The following is a 25,636-nucleotide window of genomic DNA, read 5'->3' as shown; positions in this document are numbered from 1 at the left end:
ATTTAAGTTTTTATTGTCAAGTTCATCCTTTGATAATGCAGTGTGACATTGCGAAACGCCGTCGGCCTCTATAAACTGTAATTAGATGTACTGATCCCTCGTCCTAATTTTCCCGGAATAGTCATTATGAAGCCTACGGTGATATGACCTATATATATATTCATATATATATATATCAAATATATATATATATATAATATATCCATAAACTGCTAATAGTTATCAAGAAAAATCGTAAATAAGTAACGTCTTTTATAATTTTCTTAAATTTTTCAGCTACTTTTAATCCTGTCGTCAATGTATTATGTATTTTTTAGTCATGTTTTGAATTCTAAGGACATTACAAGCCAGAGTGACTTGCCTATCGTTTTGCCAAGAAAGTTTCCTGATGATCATCTCTATTATTACCAACTGAGCGTGTTTTCTTGAAGAAAGAAAGCTGTCATTTTGGCTGCTGAGGTTAGCGAGTCGGTACGTTGATGGATGGGCGGTGATCAGGTGGGGAACACACTCTCGGGCATTCTGGGAAGCACAAGAGCTCAATGAGTAAATCACCTACGACGAGCAAAAAAGGAAAACAATATATTATATATATGTAATATGTGTAAATTTATTTAATATGTATAATTATACATGTATAATGTATAATGTATGTATATATCATACATGTAAATATATGTAATATAAATATTATATATATACTATATATATATATGTAAATATATATAATTATATATATGATATATATAATATATATATACACTATATATATATATGTATGTATATGTATGTATGTATGTATATATATATATATATATAAATATATATATATATATATATATATATATATATATATATATATATATATATATATATATATATATATATACCACACCTAGTGTGCAAGGGGGTGTCTAGTATGTGTCACAGTGGCGCTATTAGAAGAAATAATGAAAATGAGAAGCAGGAGGGAACACAGGCATCAGGGCGTGGTGGAATACTATCTTCTTTCGTTTGAGGGAAGGTCGAGTCAATCGAATCCTTGGGGAAGAGATGGAGATGTGACCGCGCCCCTGTATGTCTTTTATGACTGTATGACACTGGAATACCCACTGTGGATGAGTTCTCTCATCTTTCAGACCAATAGAGAAACTTTTAGTGTTGCCCTCATCGTAGAAACTGTCCCAAATGCTTTGACGAGAGTAATGAAGAGGCGTCGCCGTGGGACAAAACTGACCGTGAAGAAGAGCGAGAGGAGAAGAAGACGAAGAGGAGGAAGAAAGAAAAGTTTTAGGGCGGGGAAGGTCGTAGCAGTGGAGGTCAAGGGTTGCAGGCGAGAGATGATCACGGAGTTCCCCAAACCTTTCAGCAAAAACTCAGCTCGTCATTGCTGTTACGTAAAAGATTTTACTCATCTTCTTCTGCCTGTTAATAATCCTTTCAGTATATACGCCCTGACTTACCAAATTTCAGTGGGCAGTTTCGCGTGATTCGTTAATTATAGCGAGGGAGGCGTAATAATGTACAAGGACATGGCGTTCACGAATACCTTGGGTATTCCTTCGTGGCGTGGCGTCTGCCCCACCTTTCCTAGCAGATTATTTACTCATCTTGTTTCGCCCCCTCTTCTCTGTGCGAAAGTTCCTCTTCCTAGGGCCACGCCTCTTGTCTTATCCTGTGGGCGGTCAGGCTGACCATTTCTCGAAGTGGCGCCATGCCAGTGAATTACCTGGGGCGGTTTTGAATCAAAAGCTTATCACAGTATTTATTATTATTCTAAGATTTATTTCGATCATGCCTTAAAGTTCATTTACTTGCTAGACAAGACGTCATAGAATGTAATGCCCATTTTGGAAAAGGAACGTGAATAGCAAAAACATGTTTTCAAATACTGATAAAAACCAATAAAGGCAGATCACTCAGTAAGCGTATCAACGGAATTTGAGAACTGTCCGAAAAATCACGGCAATGAGGAAAGCCTCCGCCTACGCAATTGTTATCTGATATATTTGATTTTCGTGCATAACCCAATCAAATTGTCAACGCACGGTTACAGAATTAAGCTATTAACCTCGAGTAATTGCTTAGCAAAGATCACCAAACTTGTTCTTTGATTTTTTCACTCTTTTGTCTACTTTTAGGAGTGCCTCATTTGAGTGGGATGAAGGACTGATTGATACTTACCTATTAAGATAGTGAAATTGTCAGTGTGTCAGTGATATTTATTTTGCATATACACACACACACACATATATATATATATATATATATATATATATATATATATATATATATATATATATATATATATATATATATATATATATATATATATATATATATATATATATATATATATATATATAACATTTCCCTTCAACATGAGTGCATTAGTAGATTTTGGTCACGTAAAATAAGCCCTTTTTGCAACTGGAGAGTTATGCTAGACTGTAACGTCGACAGAATTTTTATATTTAATTAATGATTATCCATTTAAGACACCTGTGGGATGTTTTGTTATGATTGCGACTTCCTCAGTTGTAATTCTTGTTTTCTTATTTTTGTTTTCACTAAATCTGTAGAAAATATTTAATTAACAGAACGGTAGCGTTTTTGTGCTTATTTTTTTCTACGTTTAGTGGCTGTATCCACCATATGCTCGCTTTTTTTAGCAGCCCGTAATAAACTTATAGTGCCTATTTTTTGCAACATACCCTTGATACTTGTACAATTAATATATATATATATATATATATATATATATATATATATATATATATATATATATATATATATATATATATATATATATATATATATATATATATATATATATATATATATAAAGTTCATATATATATGTATGAATAATTAGGCACTATATTTATTATGGGCTATATATAAAAGCGAGTTCATATGAATAATTAGGATACAGCCACTAAAAAAGCCTAGAAAAATAAAAAATAAGCACAAAAACTCTGCCGTTCTGTTACATAATATTTTCTAAAGATTTAGTGAAAACAAAAATAAGAAAACAAGAATTACAACTAAAGGAAGTCGTAATCATAGCAAAACATCCTACAAGTGTCTTCAAGGGAAGATCATTAAATATAAAAATTCTGTCGACGTTACATTCAAGCATAAATCTCCAGTCGCAAAAAAGGGCTTATTTTGCGTGACCCAAATCTGCTAATGCATTCATGTTAAAGAGAAATGACGTTAAATCGCGGCAGAGAGGAAGCCGTGACACATTAAGCGTCCCCTCATTACAGGCACATGATCCTATTCTTTACCTAATATGAAAATGACACAAGACCCTTGGAACGCGAGATGTGCTGGTTATCCTCAGTTAGTGCAGTTCGGTGAGGATACGGCATGGCTACTAATAAGACATCTTAATACGAAGACCATTTATACACCATTGAAGTCATTTCCAATGATAAAGCATAGTAAATCTCTCTGTCTTGCAGTGTGTCAGCATTGTTTCACGTATGACAAGAAGGTCACCCGTAGTCATTGTTTTTCAGCATTTTTGTAGGTTTTATGCCAGTATATATTGTCGGTTGATCAGCAATCCTTCTCCCTTTTCTCTCATTATGGGATTAACTCGTGATTCTTACGTAATTACTACAAGATCAATGAAAAGTTCCCATTCTTTACGATAATTATTCATTAAGAAAGTAAATAATTTAGAAGTCAAGAAAAAAAAATCTGACTGAGAATGATTTTAATGGGAGCTCATGTTCGAATGAACATGCTAATGACTTCAAAATTCTCTCAGATTGACTCTCAAATTGACCCTTTTCTTGCCCCATTCCAGCTGTCCCACTTCCTCCTCCCGTTTCCTTCCTTCTCTTCCTCCTCCTCTACCTTCTCCTCAGGTTCTCAGCATTTTGTCTCCATGTCTTCTTTCTCTTCCGCTTCCTTTCCACTGAATCTAATTCTTCAAATCAAGTCATGATTCAGAGCAACTTTCAAGGATTTTGCTGCAGGAAGAATTCGTATGTGGATTCCTGTGTTTGATAAATGGTGTGTCAAAATGACGCTGATTACAGTTTGTATGCACTGCAGTTCTTAGAGACTGTAAGAATAGTTCAGGTTAGCGGTGTATATAGATCTTGGATTTGGTTAAAGTGCCTCTCGTTTAGGTGATATTCTGGTAACTAACTTTTGAGTCAGTTCCTGAGTACTCCTGATAATCTTTTACCAAATACTTTTATGTTCTCTGATTATATCGTCCTAATTTGTTTTGTATGGTATACTAGAAGTAAAAAACGGTACCTTATGCTTAACCGTTATTATCTGGGGGAGTGAATACAGCTGCTGCCGTCGAGATATGATGACAGACAATGTTACGAAGTTGAAAATGTTTTGGGGGAATCGTCAAGAAGTTAGGGCGAAGAGCGAGAGTAGAAAGTACGATGAATGAAAAAGGAGATGACAGACATGCGCGTATTTGGTCCTTAACTGACTACTTAACCCATTTTATCAACCACTCACGCCATATGTTTTAATTTCTCAAGAAACAGTACAGGTCATTTTCGTGGGCCACATCTCCAGAAAGACCCTTTTTCATTATTGTGGTTGTCGGCCACGGGTCACTAAAAGGGTGTTTTGTGTCGGCGTGGGGGTGAATTGTGGCCCACTCTGGAAGGTGAGTCACCGATAATCTCTTCTCCGACTGACCTGCTTGGGATTTCTCAGCTTGAGAAGAGTTCGGTATCTCAGGCTCGTCTCTTGAAAACATCTTAATTTCTGGTATGCTTTTAGATAGATGCATCACGTAGCTTATTTGAGTATGTAAACAGTCGCCTACAATTTATTAGCTTGTATATTATGAGTTACTATTTATTGAGATCTAAAACTAGTCATCGTTGGTGTTTAGGTCAGTTTAAGGAAGTGCATCAAGGAACCTGTGTTAGGTGCACCAGACAGACTTCAGATAAAAAAGTATACATATAAAGACGACTAAATCTGAGGTATCTTCCTTTGAATGCCAGTTGAGAATTTAATACTGTTACAGCTGTCGACAATAGTTTTATTCCTGATATATACATGAAATCTTAATACTTCTTCGTGGGCGAAGTCATAGCTTGTGTACTGTATAGAACCTTTTTCTCGTGGAACCTAATATGACTCGCTCTTATTTCTGTTTCTAGATCAGTTGTCACTGAAGTAGTCTAAGCTATCCCGTATCATAAAGGATTTGTTTTAATCCTTAGAGCTCTCTCTTTCGATGTCGGAACTTTAGTTTCGGAGCAGTTAGTTTCGGTTTTATAATTGTGTAACAAAATTGTGCAACAATTGCCTCTCTGTCGGCCTATCTTTCAATTTACAAAGTTTAATGATTTCACAAATTAATATCTAAACAATTTGAAATAATATATTTTCAATTATGCTTGATGTAAAGGGAAACTTCGTGCACATCAGACAGCAAGCGTAATAAAATCGCACTCAGCAAAAAAAAAAAAAAAGTTTGGTTAATAACACACAATCATTGTGAAGGACCATAAAGAGAATCGTTTAAACATCAGGAGGAAACTTTCCGCACGTGAGAAAAGCTTTGATGGGCGCGTTTTACAATGATGAAATGTTTGCGGGGAGCCTTTTTTGAGGAAACATTTCTTGTAGATAAAATGGTTGCGGAAAAAGCACCGCAAAGTTGAAATGTTTTAAGAGGAAACGTTTTGCAGTGAAGAAAACACGAAACATTAAAGGGAAAATTATGTCCTGCAAAGATGAAACGTTGAACCATTCAAATGGGATTATTATGCGATGCATGATTCATTCAAACGTTTAAGGGGAAATGGTCTACAAAGACGAAGTGTTTTGGAAGAAAACTTTCTGTAATTTGAAACGTTTAGGGGAAACGTTTCGCTTTGATGAGCCTCTTTTATGATAGACGTTCCATAGAAAAAGAGAACGAACGCTACAATCACACCTTTATACAGGTAGAACTGGGAAAAAAAAAAGCTGCATAAACAACGCGAATAAAAAAGAATGTTAACTGAATCCTGAACTCGGGACAACTGACGGAAGTTTTTTCTGATATGAAAGGGTGATCGTTGAAATGGGGGCGCAGACCAAAAAGTAATATAAATGATTGCCCACTTGGCTACATAGTAGGGATGGGTTTATTCCAGCTCTAATAAATATATCTGAATTCGACAGGTGTATGTATGTACGAGCGACAGTAGACTTTTAATTCCTCTCGTGGTCAGGTGGGCAACGTGACCTCGTTGTGATTATGGGATGCGGGTTCGTTTCTCGCTACCGGAGATCATAATTGCTTCATATATCTTGCACTTGGATCCAAGGCGTATCCAGAAAATGGGAAAAATTCGAGAACTTGAAAGGGTAGGGCTATTATAACTGCATTTATATATATTATAATATATATTTATATATATATATATATATATATATATATATATATATATATATATATATATATATATATATATATATATATATATATATATATATATATATATATATATATATATATATATATATATATATATATATATATATATATATATATATATATATATATATATATATATATATATATATATAAAATATCTCTTTCTTTCTTTCTTGCTTTTTCTCCCTTTTCGTGGCTGCTGCGGCAAAAGGCAAAGTTTCAAGCAAATATCTGAGCCACCACATACTTGCCCGGAACGCGTCACCTAAATTTAATTTTGTAGGATTATCAACAAATACTTTTAGTGGCAAAGGAACATAGGATTTCATAACAAAAAATAAAAATAGGGGCAAGTGAGATAGCAAAATATTAACTGACTCTTCGATTTACTGTGGAACTGTCATTTCCTGATGAATATCACGAAACTGAAAAATATATCCACAACATTCCAGTTAATGTTCACGTGCACACCACCAGTCACATAGACATCATGTTGGTGTACAGAGCAGTCAAATGAGACACAGACTTCAGTTCTCGAGCAAGTTCGGACTCACATCTACGAAATGCGCAGAGTATTATTGCAGTATGAAATAACATGGGGGTTCAGAACCCCTTAACTTCTATATTTTCTTGGAAGACCTGTCGTCCCAAATGCATGTACCCTGAACAATTTTCGTATGATTCCTCTTGTCTGAAGTGCGGTGAATACGGAAGGACCAGAACCAGGACCTGTAGGACGGCTCAGAAAATCATTGAAAAGGGGAATAGACGAAGACCCATGCATGATGGGAATGCATGCAGAAAGAGAAAAGGATGGAAACAATAGAAGACTGGAAAGAACTCATTTCTTGTCTAAGCCTTTAAATGAAAGAGCTGACGTAAAATAGGCTTCCCGAAATAACTGTTACTGCGTCTGCAAGTAGCCTTTGAATTTCAAAATTTCAGCTCGTTAACTTAAGAACCTAAGAAACCATCAACTAATTTTAATACTTTTCCTTACTAATTCCCAGAATTCTTCCGTCCTTTTGGAGAGAGAGAGAGAGGTGGTGGAGGAGGGATACAAAGTACCTTAAGATAATCCGAAAAACCAAGCTCTGTACCGTGCTAACAAATTAAAGTTTAAAGCTGTTAGGAAGGATTTAGTCACACCACAACACGTTGCGAATTAATGTATCAAAAGAAGGTGCCTCTGTTGCTCCAGAAACCCATAATCAAGAAAAGAATCTGGTGTGACATGAACAAGAGACTTATCTTTTATTGGTACAGAAAGAATGGAAACATAAACACTCATATACAAAAGCAAAGTTGATTCAGTTTTGAAAGAAAGATCTCAATCGTTGCCATCATTCAAAGAGGAAGAGGAAGACGTAGTATTTGGTATTATATGCATATCCGTTTGGCATCTTGAGTACGGTAAAATCGACTTTTTTTTCTTTTTAGATATATTTGGTAATGATATTATTATTATTATTATTATTATTATTATTATTATTATTATTATTATATAACGATAAAATCAATGCACATATTGTGTCTGATCATGTTACCTCTATAAAAGTAAATGAATATGCAAAGAGAATATGCTTATAGATAGATTCTTTTTAAGAGTGAATTCTAGGTAGACAGGCAACGCAACGCCCTTTGTAGCCCAGACATCAAGAGAAGAGAATGAAGCCTATCCCTCTGGAGGGTTACATCATTAAAAGCATGGCTAGTAGAGGAGGTAGACTGAAGAGAGTCATTAATAAACAAGGAGAAACTAACAGACGAAAGACAGAACCGTGAACATTAATACTCGAGATGAGAAAGAGCGCATGCTCTGTCAACAACAGATGTAAGGCGATTGGGTTTAAAAGTAGGAATAAGATTTTATAGGAACGAGTGAAGCACTAACAGACGCTTCATTAACAGAGCCTTCCAGGTTGTGTCAGATTCCTTGGTGACGTCAGAAATTGAACCCAACGTTAGTGAGATAGGAAAGGTCTCCAGTAGTTCCTGCATTATGGAAGCTGTACTGGTGGTCCAGAATACAAGACTTAGAGAAAAATGTACTTCAGGCTTACTTGAAAAGTGAGCCATTAAATATATCGATAAACAAATGAAATTATCATTAAGTAAATAAACTGCTTTTGCCTTCAAACAACCAAGCTGACACATGGCTTGATAACCGAATGGCACTGGAATGTCGTCAGAGTTGAAGTAAGCTTTCGACAAGTTTATCGCATGCTGACTTACTCATTCACGTAGAATCCGAGGCTCCCACAGGTGTATTCTTCATGGAATTTGTTTGGAAATTTATTGACGAGTAGGTATTATGGTATGACTAACCCTTTATTTGATGTATATTTGATAAAAGCATTTCCTTGCTGCTTACCTAAGGGACGGGAAATTTCCTTCATGATTAGCTGGGACTGGCGCCCTCTTTCAGGTCTTCACTGTAGCCTTATGGAACTTAGGCTGTGGCCGGTGTTGGCACATTTCCACACCACTGACTTCCACACTCGCCTGCATTTTAAAGTCATTCAAGTATCGGTAAAATCTAACGTATATAAAACGATATATGCTTTCCATCACAGTCTAAAGATCATTTCCCACAAACTCCCCCTAAGTTAATCCAATCACTTTTTTACATTTACTAAGCCAATTTTAAATAGATTTGAGTTACATTAATTAGATGGAAACCTAAAGCGGTTGTCACTCTGTTGTTGTCTGCATTCGACGTGTCAATCAAGGCATTGCTCAATCGACTTCTGATGCTTCATGATTAGGCGCAAACAACCAATTCTTTGATGGCTCTTTATTCAGGCATTATTATAAAAACATATATATAGATATGCAAGTGACCGAGAATATAGGTCAGTGGATCATGTAATATAAGAAAATAATATATCTGACCACAATAAACCCTAAAAAGAATGTGGAAATGTTTTCCACACTTGGTCTGGCAGACCGTAAAATGAAGATGCCACTTCTGCACCCGATGATATTGTGCATGAAAACTTCCACACCGGAGGACACATTTCAACGTTTCGGCAACACTGGCTGTGCCGAGGTCTAGAGACTTGTCCCCTCTTCAGCCCTAGAGTTTCACCGCAGCCTCATTGGTTGACTGTAAGTGGGTAGTTGTCTCCAGAACGAGGTTCAACACTGTTATCAATATGAATACGATATATGTCAAATATTTTTTTTTTCGAATGAAACTGTATTTATGTCCAAAGAAAAATGTTGTCAACACTATTGTTTGCAAAGAAATAGAAAGGCCAATCAGTGCTGCCTACTGATTGGACGACTTTCAATTGCTTTGAAAGCAAGCTGCGTAGTTGTAAACAAGTGCGATTTTAAAGACGATATATTAAAATTGTTTGCGCTGCAGACAGCCCGTCAAATGTAGCTCTTGAAGAATTTATGAGATATATCTCGTAGTACCACTACGATATTCATGAAAAGAAAATACTTTTGTAGAGGAATTGTAAATGTTTGGCAAGGCGTTTCTGGCAATGATGATATGACCATTCCTTAGCTGGAACGAGTCTTGGATGTTAAGTACAGTCTCTCTCTCTCTCTCTCTCTCTCTCTCTCTCTCTCTCTCTCTCTCTCTCTCTCTCTCTCTCTCTATAACGCGGAAGGGTTGTTATCATCCAAAAGTCTGAGTTAAATGCATTTATGTCATCAAACGGAATAGTCTCGTAATTGCGACCTCAGGGTTACTTTTCAGGAACTTCCGTTCGGCAGATCAAGGCCCGTGACATCTCAGAAACTGCAGTACTCCACAACTCAGTAACCCCACTTTCATTTGCAATCTCGCGGAAATAAATGGAGCTTTGTTGGTAATTTCCAAAGTTTAAGACATAATGAGAATGTAAACGCCCTGTACGCAGTTTAAGACTCCATTATATTCTTTTCTATAAAGGCTGTTATGAGAGAAGTAATTGATACATGGATATATATATATATATATATATATATATATATATATATATATATATATATATATATACATATAATCATGTTTGCATATTATATGTATATATACATTATGTTTAGGTATTATATATACATATATATTTACATATATATCATGTTTGTTATATATATATATATATATATATATATATATATATATATATATATATATATATATATATATATATATATATATATATATATATGTATGTCTGTGTGTGTGTGTGTGTTGTTTGTATGTATGTGCACAGTGATGTAATTCATGCAGACTCCAGACTTAGAGTCACTAACAGTAACGTATGAGTATGATTAACATAATCATCACTGATCATGAAATTATGTAAATTTGCACTTATTAGAGCTACTTGTACCATCGATTTGTTTCCTGGTAACGGCTCAAAAGATACAAACATCGTTCAGATTTCAATGTTTGCATCGCCTTTAATCGGAAACTTGAAAGAGATTTCTCCAAAATAATAATATCGCGATTTCATTATTGGGAGAATGCGGACGTGGGATGAAAACTGGCATGTAAGGCAATCCGAGGCATCCTTTTGAAATGATTTCGGCATAACGGATGTTTACGCTGGGTAGTCAGCGTTTATGGTGCACGAATGTAAATATTGATGAAGGGCAAAAAATACATGCTGACTCTTTAGTCCGTCAGTAGCCTACTTACAATGCAGATATATAAATATTTTTATTTTAGGTAATGGATATTCTCAGATATGCTGTTTCACCTATTTGTCTTCTTCCTTCAAGGATGTCAACGTTTCAGTTTTCGGCTGATATTGTGGGATGGCGTTGCTACCCCCATCCCTTGGCTCTCTCTGCTGCTCCCAGGTAGCTAATTCGTTGCTTATCTCAAGATTGAGTTTTAAAGTAACGTTCCCTTATAGCTCTGTTTTCGCAAAGGACTTAATCGGGGGTCTTTAGCGACTTAGAATCTTAGTTTTCCTTCATCGCAACAATAGTAGCCATTCACAGGAGAAGTAGAGGGCAGATATCGTTGCCTTTGTTTCAGTTTTTTCATACTTTCTCTCATACATTTTTGTGACATGTGGTCATCTCATGCAACGGGTTGTAAGTCTGAATGAAATTCCTATGCGTAGAATCCTAATTTGTCCGTAAACTCTTCAACATAGTCAACTAGGAGAATTATTCAAGTGTGTAATGGAGCTCATACACAAACGAGCATGAATCGCGCGCGAGCGCACACACACACTCGTATTTTATATGTTATATACATATATATATACATTATATATATGTATATATATACAGTATATATATACACACACACAGTTGGTCTCTGAAATATAGCATTTACTTTCTCTGACATTTTGGCATTTTTATGGGCTTTTATATTTGATGGAATTCTGTTTTAACAGAAAATATTTCAGTTGCATATATATATATATATATATATATATATATATATATATATATATATATATATATATATATATATATATATATATATATATATAGTATATATATATATATAAGTGTGTATAACATATCTGTATATATATGATATATTTATATATATATATATATATGTGTGTGTAATTGTTTTAAGTGGAACAAAATATAATCCTTTATTTTTTCGAACATGAATATGTATAATAGATTAATATAATATATAACAAAATATATAATGCTTATATATATGTAAGTGTGAGATGTTATAAAATAATATATGTTTTGATATATTATATGTATATGTATATAAATATATATTATAAAGAAAATATATATATATATAAAATTAAAAAGGGCGTATATATATAAACATACATTATATTAATTTTGTTAATATATTATATTAATCATTAACAATACATTCACTTTAATTTTATTCCACATAAACAAAGGGCGTACATACATACATACATACATATACATATATATATATATATATATATATATATAAATATATTATATATATATATTGCTAACAACAAATGTCGTCTGATATCAAATTCCGTCAACTTCGGAATAACGTAAATCCGAAGGGGAGTGTATAAGTGATAAGCGATTTGTCACCAGAGTGGCTTGAATCCCCGAATAGTTGGAAAACGACGGCTTTACAGTGGAGGTAACCATCGCTTATCACCTATAAATTACACTTCCGGTTATGTTATTCCGAGGTTGAGTGAATTTGATATTAAACGACATTTGTAGCTTAACGTTTGTGAATATAAAAAGGTCATGGTGGAAGTGACCTAAATTCATGTATATAGTCCCGTGCAACGACACAGTTTAAAGGAATGTCATTGAATCTTGTTTTATCAAGTCAAGTAATGAAAGTGTTCTAAATTTAAGTCTTGGTTTGTTTAAACTTGATGCCTTCGTAATTTAAAAAAGTTGTTGATAAATATAAGCAAAATCAGTATTCAGTTTTATACATGTTTTTGCAATTTGCTTGGGTAAGATTCCGTATCTCTTATGGTTAAGTATTAGGTACTAGTTTGTGACCGCGTGATCCCGGATTTTCCTGGATTACCCTTTTGTTTATTACCCCTTGGCAATTAACCATCTGGTATTCAATTTTATTCATGTTTTTGGATTTTGCATGGCCAAACTTTCGTATCTCTTGTAGTTAGGTCTTGTTTTAGTTTGTGACTACTTGATCCCGGATTATCCTGGATTATCTTTCTGTTTATTACCCTTTGACAATTGACCATCTGTTATTCATGTTCTTTTTGTTTACTTTGTAACCTTTTCATCTGTGCCTCATTTGTGCCCAGACGATGCGTGAATAAACGTGAAAGCGCTTTTAAGTCTCGTACTGAACTTCTTGCCTGTCATTTTCCTGTGGGATTCCCTTAACTGGCGACCTTTGGCTAATTAACGACTTATACACTGAAGTCTCGTGCATCTACTGTGTTTTTAAGCATATATATATATATATATATATATATATATATATATATATATATATATATATATATATATATATATCAGTAGATATCTGTATGTAGAGATGTGTGTATATTTGGTGAAACGGCACCTGGTATTACATGTTTCACCTTGGACAGTATTGGAAAATCTAATTACGTCAGGTTGATCACTCCAGTAAATAAAATATTTTGCTGATGATGAAAATATTACAGAAGAGTGACCTTTACCTGCCTAAATAATTAGGAATGAGAGATATTTTTATAATTCCAAGGTCTTTTTTAGTTCGTGCAACTTTCTTTCTTTATTATATACCAAACCCAAACTTTTATATATATATATATATATATATATATATATATATATATATATATATATATATATATATATATATATATATATATATATCTTTCATTTCCATTCTGTGATCTAACATCCAACTATTATGACCCCTTATGGACAGAGAGCTATAGATGTATGGTGTCCGTCAACAGAACGTTTAGAAGAGCAAACCATTTCAACATTACTACTCGACCGGTTTTCTATTAATTTCCTGATGCCAACGACCAATGATGACACAGGCCAAAAAACCAATCAGTTCCCATCAAAGCAGATCGCAAAACTAGGAAACTTTCATGCTTGGAAAGTTCCCCTTCAAAACATTGCGACTTGACGAGAAGCAGGTGCTCTTGAAAGGTCAGGTGTTAATAATCTGCCAGAAATAACGAAAGAAGGTCGTAAAAGGTCAAAGACAGTGACATACTGGTAAAAGCGAGTGACTGCGCATTACTTTGGCCGTTTCCAGAGTCTAAACTGTATTATTATTATACTTACAGTGGGTACTCACGTTTATTATTATATTGGAATGTGCATTATGCTACGCTCTTGGTTAGGTTAGGTTAGATTAGGGAAGGTAAGGTCAGGACGTTCTTTTTTTTGAGGAAGGTTGAAGGGAAGGTCCAGGGATTTGAAGGCTCCCCTCGTCAGGTAAGGCCTAGGATATAGTTTTATATATATATATATATATATATATATATATATATATATATATATATATATATATATATATATATCCGTATATATATGTATATTGTACTACTTTTGCCTTTTTGATGGGCATATCGTCAGACTGGCAATCTTTCAATTCTCGGCAGATCCCTTTGTCATGACCCCAGCTGACGCCTGTACCCATTCAAAGCCGAGTTGATTTGTGGGGGCCAGCCGGTATCAAACCAAGGACCTTGCTAACATGAACCCATTGCTCTACTGAGCTACGGCACGCACAAATAAATAACAATTAAGTACGTCCTCCGTTTTTAGTACCGATCCTTTCATTCCTTTCAGTTTTAAGATAAAGAACACATAAAATAATGAGAGAGAGAGAGATCTGTTTACTTTTGTATTTTCATCAGGTGTAGTACTTTGGGTGTAGTAAATAATGTTTAATTATTGTCAATTGAAACTTGTATAAAAGAGTTATAATTATGAACTGTTCTCTCTGTATGTACTTATACATGATGTAACAGTCATTATTAATTCATACTTGTTGAAAGGTTACTACGATTTTTTTCATGTTAAATGAGGAAACGAAAAGATATGCATTATTTTTAAAAATGCTTTTTAAAAGAACAATACTTTCATGAAGTGACACAGTTTTACTGCTGTTCCTGTATAAGTGAAAGTGTCGGTTTGATAAGTTTCTCGGGCTATGTTCATGACGAAGGACAAGGAGACTTTCTACTAATGAATGAGAGAGCTTGGGTGATGACCATCAGTCCTACCGCACCAGGAAAGAAGACTTTAAGTCCTCGGAACCACACCCAGTGCCAGACGCCCAGAAGTGGTATCCTTGTTGGCGGGTTAGGCTACTTACTGCTTAGCAGCCACAACGTCGTGCCGTTTGCCTTATCAAGGTCACACCGAAGCTTTGTAGCCAAACGGTGTACCAGCACTTTTACTTGATAGGTCTGGCAGGCCTGTTCCGAGGGGGGTGGTCGGGGGTCGAATTTCTGGAAGGCCATATTTTCTGTGATTATCCTTTTCATTGAACTGTGCTTATCAAGTAATAAATAACAATCTTTTGTTTTTTTGGCAAGTTTTCTCTTATAAATTTTGTTATTAAACATTAACATCATTCTTTAATAGTAGGCAATATAAGAGTGATAATAGGAATATGATATAGGCCACCATATTTGTAGATTTTAGTAGAGAAACGATAATTTTAAAGCTGTGGTACGATAATCTGGTCGGAGAAATTTGACGACACTGCAGCAGGGTTGCCGAAATGTGGAATTTTCAAGTATTTCATCTTGCATAAACCAGTATAAGCAATGACATTTATAGAAGAAAAGGTCCAGTTTTAGGGAAAACGACCCCCGTAAAAAACTCTGGGTACGGGCCTGTCTGGCCATAACTGATAGCAACAATTATTGATATAATCATAGTTTATACCTTGTTTTACTAACCCTTGTTTTTCCTACCTTCTTTCCATGTCACTGAGTTGAGCATGTTTCTCAAAAGATCTGTAGCCAAGATTGAAATATCGTTTCCTATTATTTTTTATGTCGTGGTAAAAAGAGGTGATATTGTCATGTTATCATGTGCGATGTTCCCTCCACTTTGAGCGATACCTAAAACAATTTATCATAATTAAATTAATTTTCCAGTAGCGTACTGATTTCACAGCTGATTAACCAACTTCAAACTATGCATTCTTGCGTAATGTATGAACAGTATTTTGCCTAATTGTGCTTGCTTTAACTGTGAATATGAAAGCCTTTTGCATTAAACTAGACACGGCTAGCATGGTTTCATTCTGGCCGAGAATTTTCCTATAATTATCTTGTGCCCAGGAGCTGGAGTTGTGGTTTCTGTCGTTTTCCGCACAATGTGCTTCAGTATTTGGAATTTATGAACTAATTTTCCTTAGGAATTGGTGACCATCTGTAACTGATCCCGGAATTTGTTTGACATACAATTTACGGAGATATTCTTGCTGATAATTAATTAAATGGTTATCTATGACTCGTGAATTGTTAACATATAAATTTACAGTCAAGCTTTTCTTACTTCTTCTTATAGTTAGAGAACGTCATTGACAGTTGGAGATGGATTTCTTATCAGTTCAGGTGTTTCGGTTTGGAACATGCAGCCAGAACATGATAGGCTCGCGTTTTAAAGGCTGTTGTTATAGAATTTACACAAAACTAAATATATGTCACTTTCAGGATGCAAACAACTCACTTTACAGCGAATGGCATTTAACTACATCTCTCTCTCTCTCTCTCTCTCTCTCTCTCTCTCTCTCTCTCTCTCTCTCTCTCTCTCTCTCTCCGATTTTCCTGAAGGGGTGAGACCGAGATGAGCATGGGTGTCCAAATCAAACTTGGTCAGTGGAAGAAAAAACAAACCTGCTTCTTGAAACGACACAGGTTGAGTAGTTGATATTAGAAAGGATGAATCAAACCATTTGTCACTTGAGTTTACAAATTTGTGAAAGTTTCACTTTCCTCAGGATGAAAGCTATTTCGATAAAGAAACCCGTAATAAAGCGAGGAAATTAGAAAACTCCCCCAGAGGTAGCATCGAGTCAGCCTGGGGAGAGAAGAGGCGCAAAAGAGAGAGAGAGAGAGAGAGAGAGAGAGAGAGAGAGAGAGAGAGAGAGGGAGAGGGGGAAGAAAGTCAAACGGGTTAGCCTAGTGTTCCGTGTTGATACCCATGACTTGAGTTATACATGGCCCTAATCATTTTGGAGGGCGGTACCACGCATGCACGTTTTCTGGAATTCGCCTGCCAGGCTTTGCTCCAGGTAGCCGATATTAGTGGTAAAACTCGTTTACCAACTTCAGTATTTGTTCTGCAATGAAAATCACGACTACGTACTTAAAGTTTTGTTTGAAGGTTCGTTTCCTTGATTTTAATTCTGTCCCTTTTGTACTCTTCAGAGTTAACCTTCCATGTTCGTTCGAGGTTAAACTTGCATTGGCCAATATTTTTTTCTGGAAGATAAAATGTAGAGCCTCAATTCGCTGGTATGTGATGAACCGTCTGCTGGATGCAGGTTCACAGTTTAGTATTCATCCGTGATGTTCGTTGCCTAATCACAGCGAACTAAAACATCATTCTGAGGGAGTCTGATGAATGCCATTTCTGATCCTTTTTAATGGACGTGAAATCACTAGCTAATCCAGATCAGGTCTGAAGAAAGTTCTAAACAATTCCCGACAGGCTGAGTTGAAAAGAAAATATTGTTATATCGTTTTGCATCACCTTAACATAAGCAATTATCATTTATTCCTTTGCTTTTCTCTTAATCATCAGTTTTTCTGGATTTTCATGGGGCTTTATTTTTCTATTTTGCTCCATGATTGCATCGGGTTTAAGCAAAATTCAGTTTTTCTTTCAATATTAGATGATAAACCTTACAGAGCAATGCAGTGTATAAATGTAATTTTCCTCACCTGGGCAATTTTCTTTTTTTGCTCAGCGCATCTTACCCCTTTGTAGGGATGATCCCTGTCGCTAAGGTCTCACATCCTTGAAGAAGGAATGCAGGAAGTTTTTCTGCTTTAGGAGGAGTTGGAAAAAAGAGAGGAGAGAGAAACATTAGCTATGGTTGAAACGTTCGACCTTGAGATACGCCACACTATGTATACCCCGAGGCTGGCCGATACTTGAGGCATCTCGGCTGTTAACTCGCCTAAAAGATTTAACTAATAATTAGTTAGGTTAGTGGAGTGTGAGCCAGAAAACGGAGAATGCTGATGTCTTTCTTCATAGCTGCTTTAATTTCTTGTATTCTTGCATAAGAAGTTATCAGATGTATTCCATTCGGTAAACGGGAAATGCTTCTAGGATGACTACTTCGTGTTATATCCTGAGGTCTGATGTACAAGGCAGCTCCAATACACTGCGGCTAAAATATCAGACGCTATAATATCCTTCCCAGGGGAATATAATGAAATACATTCAACGAGAGACCACCCTATAATGAACGGTAATTATGAAATTAAAAGAGTAATAAGCCATATCTAACGATAAATAACCTTGAAATTAATAAGACCTTTAAATAGATATGGATGGGTAATCTTGGAACAAAGGTTTCTTTTTCAAGATGAAATTAGTGACTAAGCTCCGTGTGCCTGGCGTTTTCATCACAAAGATAAGTCACGCTCCCTGATTGTAAGAGTTTCCGTGTACAGACTCCCTTTTGGCTTTAATTAAATGTTGACGTCACATACTGTTGGATGCACGTTGTGTCATGCTACTTGTTAAATGATACATTCAAATATATATATATATATATATATATATATATATATATATATATATATATATATATATATATATATATATATATATATATTTGAAAGTTATAATGTGTGTGGGGGAGGTTGCTTGTGGTCCACTAATTTTCAGGACATCCACCCTACCAATATGGGATGCCAGGTTCGAATCCTGAATGTGCTAGAATGGGTAGCACGTCCATTAAATCCCAGTGTCACCTTGTACCTAACCATTGAATTTTACACTTGGTAATCTTTGTTATTCAGTTAGTGTTGTTAGTGCGTTTGTCTAAGAACTCAGGTTATTACTGGCAAACAGCGCTGCTTTACCTTGTGAATAAACTAATGAGTAAATCAACAGTGTTTATTCCTGAGTAAATCAACAATGTTTATTCCTTACAGCGTGACCGCAAGTTACCGGGCGTCATCTGCATCCTAAATGAACAGCACCGGACGTTGAAATTCGGCCAGCAGTTTGCTGTGCACTAGGAAGTGGTGAGTACCGTACCCACTGGTTTTCTTCAAAATCTTTTACTCTCTTTTCAAGTATTACTTGGTGATCATCATAATTGTGATATGGTATGAAGACGCGTGTGTTCTGTTGGATACTTGGCGTGCACCATTGATGCATGTCTGGATGCTGCAACGGTTATTACACTAAAAAACGTAAAAATACTTTTAGAATCTGAATTGTGGTCCACTTATTTACAATTAGGAATTTTTTTCGAAGATCGTTCATCTTTCCAGTATTTTCCGGAGTGAATAGCACCGAACTGTTTTATTATTTTTTTCGAGGATTTTCAGCATCGGATATTAGATCCTTGAGAGAATAATGTTTTCGTTTAGTAATACCTGTGGAAAGAAAATTTAAAACCGTATTACAGTATGGAGACTTCAGAATAAATAAATTCCGTCTTGCTACTGTAAAAGTTTGGTGCATTTAAATAATATCATTTCATACCTTTACGGTAAAGATTAGGTGAAGCCATTCACCCTGCAATAAGTACTTATATAATAATGACAGCCAATAGCTTATGGGACTGGCCAAGCACAGAACATTTCTAGGATCTTATCACGAATAATTTGTATCGAGTCATCCATCATGCTCTTAAGTCAAGCGCAGTTTTCGTTCTTTTCAGCCCTGCAAGCAGTTGTATTATTCTATTATACTGATGTTCAGGGTTATTGAGTTAGGAGTCTTCCATACAATAACTAAATTTTTGGATGTGTCATCCTGAATATGTGTATATATATATATATATATATATATATATATATATATATATATATATATATATATATATATATATATATATATATATGTGTGTGTGTGTGTGTGTGTGTGTTAGCTGACCAACCCGGCACTGCCTGGGAAAACTCTGAATGACAACATATAAACACTCTCTCTCTCTCTCTCTCTCTCTCTCTCTCCATAACACCCCCTCTACTCTCTCAGTCATTTCCTCTCCCTCTCACTCTCCCTCTCTCTCTCCTTTCCTGTCACGATAGTTGCTTCCATTACATTGCCCAACATTTTTGACATTTTCTACTTAACCCCTTCTCACCCACCCCCTTCCTATAGGGGCTGAACTTGGACTTAAAGAGCATCTCAGCAACCTCGAAAACTATGGATTAGACACTATCTGTCGTTTTCGGGTAATTTTACATGTCACCCACTTCCCACCACAACCCCTTTGGTTCCACACAGTAGTCTTTTCCAGATAGTAAGTCATATGTATACCGAAATGAGTTTATTTAGTTACTAAGCCTACAGGCAGAACCAGCCCCATTTCAGGGAAGCCCTTCCCACCTCCACCCCCTTTGGTGCCCTTTGGTGCTAGTGATGTCTTACCCCCACAGTATTCTTTTCCAGATAGTAAGTCATATGTATACCATATACCAAGTTTGGATGAAATTGCTCAATGCATTTCAGAGTTATGTTGGAACATACACACATCCAGTTATATATATATATATATATATATATATATATATATATATATATATATATATATATATATATATATATATATATATATATATATATATATATATATATATATATATATATATATATTATATATATATATGTGTATGTATGTATATATTATGTATATATATATATATTATAAAATGTTTGTATGTTACTCCAAAAGCCACAGTGACATTCTTAATATGGTAAAGATTAGAGACGCTATAGTATACCTACATTATTTTACTACGGACCATTTTTAAGGCTTCATACGATACCAACGAATTGAGGCGGAGTTATTTGAGTAGTAATAAAATAAAATAATGTCCACAAGGCACAATTACTCCCGAAATAGTGGTAACAGCATTTTAAGGGAATTCCAGAGGCAGTCATTTCCTCTGAACTTACAAGGTTACAAAAAAAAAGAAATACAAAAAATTCAAAGGACGGCGTTGTTTTGGGACATTTTGTAGTAAAAAGCGCAAAGTAGCAAAGTAACAAACCACTGTGAATGAGTTTGAAGAATAAATTTCGTCTTAAAAATTACTCACTTAAATTTTACTCGAATGACTTTGGCGGTCATGAATACAAAGAGACACGCAAATAAACACAAACGCACGCTCGCACGCAAGCACGCACACTTACATGCAGCCCCACGCAAACGTTCATATACATACAATGTATTGGGTGACTTAGGCTTCCAGGCGCCATGATATCGGCGAAAGCCGTGTCTAACGGCCAGGTTTTGTGTATCTTTTAGCATCTTCTCAACGAGGCTTTGCTCCAAGTTGTCAAATTTGTAGGCAATACTTAAACCGTGCATTGCCGTGCTAATGTGACACCGTCTCAAGAAACAATAGACCCTCAGAAACAGTAGGTGCAAGAAGTTTAGGTCCCTTACTTTTGTAAACATCAATGTTAAGTTCAAGGTATAAAAGCGTGATTTCCCGCGCAATCTCTCTGTATAAAGACTAGCTGTATGGGAGAACGTGTCTTTCAGTGAGAGCGTTGGCCTCTCTCTTCACCCTGTAAATAAATCCGACATGGTTCCCATGGCTCTCTCAGTTGCTGTGCATTGACATTTTAGCATAAAAATAAAAATCGCAAAGTAAGTCCTCTTTATTTGCTTTTTGCCTGTCTCCCTGTTTGGGAAAATCTAAATTCTCAAGTCAAATTCCCCCCGAGGTTCTCTTTGGGCTCCTGGTTAGGGTGTGGTCAGAGCGATGCTGGAAATTCAATTACTTTTATATTACCTTGATAGGACTTATTCATACTGCTAGTTAAATAATTGGCTGTTCTTTTAAAGAAGAAAACAAAATAAATAAAATTATTTTGAGACAGTACGCATTGCACAATCATAGTCGTAAATATTCGAAGAGCTGACTCACACTTCAAAGACAGTTCGTATCCTGCTACGTATAAATACTTGTGGGCAGCATTTTTAGCGACGTATAAGAAATATTAAATAACACCGTGGTAGCCAGGTGTTACCATCAGCACAATGCGGAAAAGTTCAAATTAGGCTCGGCAGAGTGGTAAACTACTTTGTGTTTCACAAGGCTTTTATTACAGTTTTGAGATATATATGTATATATAATTATACACAATATATATATATATATATATATATATATATATATATATATATATATATATATATAAACACATATATGTGTGTGTTTGTGTGTATGTATATTTGTGTGTGTATATAAACCTTTGTCCCACCAGCAACCCACTGCAACTGACTAATTACCAGGTACATATATAGGTCAACAGAAGAATAGAGCGTACCAGATCATTTCCGCCCTCCCCTGGGACTCTAACCCGAGTCTTCTATCATTAAACAATCAGGCTCAGTTATGTATATATAGATACAGTGTATATATATATATATATAATATATATATATATATATATATATATGTCTGTGTTTGGGCTTTTCAGTGAATGCCCTCTATACAATTATTAATTATCCAAAAAAAAAAAAATTGCGAGTATAAGACTGGAATTTATAGTGAATTGTTCATGAATTTTCAGAATTTTATGTACGTTTTAGCTTTACAGCAATTCCGGTTCTAATTCTTATTCCTGTATATTAAAACTCCGGAATTTCACATTAGATTCATAGTTAAGCAGTCATACATTTCCAAAGCCTTTTAAATCTTACATTTTAATCATTTATTTACAAACAGCCATCATCCTTACGGTCACACCGATTTTCTTCCTGGGTTGTTGGCGCTCATTTTATTAAAGCTAGTTGCCCTGTATTTCGTAGTGCTTTCAAATCATGAAGACAACAAACTTTCCCTTAGCTTGCTACTTCCTTTATGTTATTTTCGCATTTCCACGAAAAGAGACAGCGAGTATTACGGATGATTCGGGATTCAACGTTTATATCTTTGATGTAGCTCTCGGAAACTGTAATATTAAACTCCTTATTGTAAGTTATGTAATTATACACCTTTTTTGTTTTGGAAGCGAGATGAATATTTATGAGTGGCTCATATAAGTTCACGAGCGCGGCTTTTCATGTGGTAAAGGACTCTTTTTACATGTAATGATAAACACATCATAACAAAGTTGCGATATTGTGAACACTGATGGCAGTAAAGAATACGTCACTGGAAGAGAGCGAATGCAGTGGATCAACAATGCCCTTTATTATGAGGGCAAATATTAAAGCATCAAAGGGAGAAGTGTGCGTGTGTCGGATAATCGTTCCAAGGTCACGGACGCCAGGCTGTTTCCCCGGTTGGAAAATGAGTCAACAAAGTTATGTTTTCCGAAGGCTGTTGTTATCGTTTTGTACAACCTTGACTATGAAGACTTTTACAAATAAATATCTGTGTTGGCTCATGGCGGGCTTACGCAGTACGCATACGCAGTACGGATATTAATTCCAGAGGATTAAATTGATATTGGTAGTTTTGCGAGATAAAACTTCCTCATTTTATCATACGCTGTGAATTGACGTGTTCAATAGAAAATATCGTTTTTCCTTCACAGGATGGCAGTTCTCATATGTTCACGGAAAAAGAATTTATACTTAGGAAAGACACCTTGCTCATTCACATTGCCCTCTCACCTATAGCAAACACAAGTCCTGTTTAACTTCATATGAAATCGATGGATTCGCTCAATTTTATGCTGCCTCGATGACCGGAACGAGATTCTGAGCCGAGAAATGTGACTCATCGCTCGATCCCTCCTTCTTGGTCAGGAGTTGAAGGGGGAACTATCACATCCACGCAGACAACCTCGTAATGCCTGTTAGGTCACTCTGCCCGCATTTATTTTGTGGAAAACGGTAATTCTCGAACTGCTCGGTTCATGAAATGTTTAATTCATTCTACTGCTAAGATTTCGAATTCTCTTCCCGTTTCGGATTTTGCTGACTCTTATAACCTTCCTTTCTTTAGGGGCATGCTATCACTTCGAGGTTAAGCCTAATACTTCTTTCTCTCTCTTGCTTGTCCTTTTTGGACTTGGGCTAGTATAGTCCACCATGTAAAACATATACGTATACGATGATGAAAGTCATAACCACGGTGTATATTTTGTATATGTGGGACACTATAAATATCAAAACAAAGGGCTCGGTGGTGCTGCTTTTATAATACAGAACACATTGAGTGATGTAAGGGCGTCAAATCGCCTCTCCTTTCTTGTGTTTCTCTCTTCATACCTACATTAATCACGTCACATATGTTACTAGTTGATATTTCAGATTCTTTATGTATATCATTGTATGCATCATTGTACGGCCTGTCCGCCGATATATATACCTGCCTTTTACATGTTCTGTAACGCATTATATATGTCTTTTTATGCCTGTTAACAAACACAACCTCCGTATGGACTCAGCGGGCGGCCTCAGGTAGCCCGCTACCTTTCCGCCGCTTTCTATATTATAAACACCTGTCGAGAATAATAAAGTGTTACGGGCTGCTCTAGGAGCAAGAGCCCGTGCTGGCACAAGGCCAGCTAAATCTGAAACAACATAATAAAGGATCAGTCTTTCACTTCTGACATTTGAACCTCACACTGGTGACCCCGGAAAGGGACAGGTATCGCGGTTTTGGCCCAGCCATTAACATCTCACCAGTTTGAGGTTCAAGAAAATTAAATGTCAGAAGTGAAAGACTGGTGCTTTATTATGGTTGTTGTTTCAGATTTAGCTGGCCTTGTGCCAGCACGGACTCTTGTTCCTAGAGTAGTCCGCAATGCTTTATTGTTCTCGACAGGTGTTTTTAATACAGAAAGTGGACGGAAAGGTAGCGGACGACCTGAGGCCCTCCTCTGCGTACATACGGAGGTTGTTTGTTAACAGGCATAAAAAGACACATATATATATGCATTACAGAACATGTAAAAGTCAGGTATATATATCGGCGGACAGGCCGTACAATGATGCATACAATGAGATACATAAAGAATTTGAAATATCAACAAGTAACATACAGTATATGACGTGATTAATGTACGTATGAAGAGAGAAACACAAGAAAGGAGAGGTAATGAGGACAGGCGGGACTGTGCCCTTCTCTTTCTCCATTCAGAATAACAGAACATTCGACGTGTTAAGGAAATACAGAAATTCTCATCATTTCAGTAACTTCAGATCAAACAGGTTCATTGAGATTAAGAACAGATACGTGAAAGTAAATAAGGTTAAAAAATTTTTTATACCACTGAGTTTAGAATGTTTAATGCAAATGCAAAAGAAGGATTTAAACTGCCAACACTTACAACGTGGAACGTAACTTAGGCAGATTGGTTTAAAAAGAAACAGAAGACTCCAGAAAGCTACATTATCAAATTAAAAGTAGAATTCAGAAAGGCTATATAAACAGATTAAGTCTTTAAAGGTCAAAATTACTTAAAATGACATAAAATCTGCTTTTAGAAATATATATAGTTTGTGAGGAAGTTTAGCAACTTCTCTAAACTTAAAAAAAAACCTTTAGAGTGGTATTACCAACCAAAGGGAAGAGGAGGCAGTGGCCATCTCCATCCTGACATTCGGAGACATAACGCCTTCGGAAGCTTCCCAGACTGTGGCACTCACCCAGCAAGTGTGCATAT

At 35.7% G+C, this 25,636-nt stretch overlaps 1 long non-coding RNA gene across 2 annotated transcripts in view; it reads left to right on the top strand.

Annotated features, from left to right (window-relative positions):
* The window catches only part of LOC136838874 (uncharacterized), a 530,691-nt gene that overhangs the window by 142,332 nt on the left and 362,723 nt on the right, over positions 1-25,636 (top strand). For both annotated transcript variants that reach the window (XR_010853148.1, XR_010853149.1), the window contains exon 4: positions 18,982-19,074. This is a non-coding gene — a long non-coding RNA (uncharacterized lncRNA). The remainder of the gene's footprint in view (positions 1-18,981; positions 19,075-25,636) is intronic.

Source organism: Macrobrachium rosenbergii, chromosome 5 (genome assembly GCF_040412425.1).
Source record: "Macrobrachium rosenbergii isolate ZJJX-2024 chromosome 5, ASM4041242v1, whole genome shotgun sequence".
Classification (NCBI taxonomy): Eukaryota; Metazoa; Arthropoda; class Malacostraca; order Decapoda; family Palaemonidae; genus Macrobrachium; species Macrobrachium rosenbergii.
This window is presented reverse-complemented; position numbering and strand designations above follow the sequence as displayed.